The sequence below is a fragment of the Armigeres subalbatus genome, chromosome 3 (genome assembly GCF_024139115.2).
Source record: "Armigeres subalbatus isolate Guangzhou_Male chromosome 3, GZ_Asu_2, whole genome shotgun sequence".
Classification (NCBI taxonomy): Eukaryota; Metazoa; Arthropoda; class Insecta; order Diptera; family Culicidae; genus Armigeres; species Armigeres subalbatus.
In genome coordinates this window covers 6402008-6404311 of record NC_085141.1, presented here as the reverse complement: position 1 = coordinate 6404311, position 2304 = coordinate 6402008, and positions in this window count along the sequence as shown.

The window sequence follows — 2304 nt, the reverse complement described above, 5'->3', positions numbered from 1 at the left end:
CGACTCTGACCACTATCTGGTGATGGTTAAACTGCGCCCAAAACTATCCGTCATCAACCGTCAACCGCCGCGGTACGACCTAGAGCGACTGAAGCAACCTGATGTCGCCACTGCATACGCGCAGCACCTCGAAGCAGCGTTGTCGGACGAGGGTGAGCTCGATGAAACCCCTCTTGAGGACTGCTGGAATACAGTCAAAGCAGCCATTAACGACGCAGCAGAGAACAACGTCGGGTATGTGGGACAAAGTCAACGGGACGATTGCAGACTGATTCTGGAGGAGAAGGACGCAGCTGGTAAGGATGGTATCGGAGCTGAGCTCATTAAGATGGGCCCGGAAAAGCTGACAACTTATCTGCACAAACTGATAGTCAGAATCTGGGATACTGAACAGCTACCGGAGGAGTGAAAGGAAGGTGTTATATGCCTCATCTACATGAAAGGCGACAAACTGGAGTGTGAGAACTTTCGAGCGATCACCATCCTTAATGCCGCCTACAAAGCGATATCCCAGATCATCTTCCGTCGTCTGTCATAATTAGTGAATGAGTTCGTGGGAGGTTATCAAGCCGGCTTCGTTGACGGCCGCACGACAACGGACCAGATCTTTACTGTACGGTAAATCCTTCAAAAATGCCGTGAATACCAGCTCCCAACGCACCATCTGTTCATTGATTTCAAAGCAGCATACGATAGTGTAGACCGCATAGAGCTAATTATGGACGAGAACAGTTTCCCTGGGAAGCTTACCAGACTGATCAAAGCAACGGTGAATGGTGTGCATAACTGTGTGAAGATCTCGGGCAAACACTCCAGTTCGTTTGAATCTCGCCGGGGACTAGGACCAGTCCAGGTGATGGACTTTCGTGCCTGTTGTTTAACACTGCGCTAGAAGGTGTCATGCGGAGAGCCGGGTGTAACAGCCGGTGTACGATTTTCACGGATGACATGGACATTGTCGGCCGAGCATTTGCAAAGGTGGTCTTTTTTTACGATGCTGGCGGTGTCGCATTTGCTCAGATAAATTATTTCTCTATCAGACATCATGGCTAGGCTTGCCAGCAATCTTTTCTAGTTCTTAAATCCATGGTCATCAACTAAAAACGGCATAGGACAACTATGCATGTGACGGCAGTCAAACGCACGAAAGTGCGAAATTCGGGAACGAAAGTGGCGCTGGGTCAGCCACAGTTTACGTAGGAGCGGACACAAAATCTGTAAACAAGCATTAGACTGGAACCCATCGGGGCATCGCAGCAGAGGCAAATCTATATGTTAATGGTAGCGCAGCCTCAATAAGGAAATGAAAGAAGTCTACCAAAATCTAACTTGGTAACAGGTTAAGACGATAGATCCTTGAAGTCAGCCCTTTGCACCACTCGGGGTGTACAGAACCCACAAGCAATTCATTGTATCTTCGTTGTCCGGATACTTACCGACTACTTGTGCCGTGGAGGGTTTAAGATGGATTGAACATGAAGACATATTAATATTGATGAGGGCCCTCCTTAGCCGTGCGGTAAGACGCGCGGCTACAAAGCAAGACCATGCTGAGGGTGGCTGGGTTCGATTCCCGGTGCCGGTCTAGGCAATTTTCGGATTGGAAATTGTCTCGACTTCCCTGGGCATAAAAGTATCATCGTGTTAGCCTCATGATATACGCATGCAAAAATGGTAACTTGGCTTAGAAACCTCGCAGTTAATAACTGTGGAAGTGCTTAATGAACACTAAGCTGCGAGGCGGCTCTGTCCCAGTGTGGGGATGTAATGCCAGTAAGAAGAAGAAGAAGAACATATTAATATTGAATGTACTGAACTCGAGTGGCGATCTCTCTTCGCTTATGTGGTCGGGTTGGGATCTGACGACCAACTGGCACAACCTCACACAACCCTACTTCATCGAGCGCCGTTGCTGATGAAGCAAGTGTGTAGGAGCCAGACAATACTAAATACTCATCCTACTTGGTTGGCATTGTACAAAAATACATATGAAAGAGTTAGTTCTGAAAAAGTATTGCGAGGGTTCGGCTACGTGCCCGGTGCTGGGAATTTGGTTTCATCAGTACCCGCCAAGCTGCGGAGGACGACGGAGGCCCTTCGTAGCTTAGTAGGGAAAGCACCTGTCTAGCGTACTGGTTTCGTGGGTTCAAACCCTACCGAAGGGAGCGGTTACCCTCCAATACCTTTTCCGAACTAAAGCTATCACATGTTATGCATATGCAAAATCGAGTTCAGACATAGTAATTAATTAACTTTTAATGTACTGATTGAAGGCTTGTCATCCTGCTTTCGAATAACGCATGA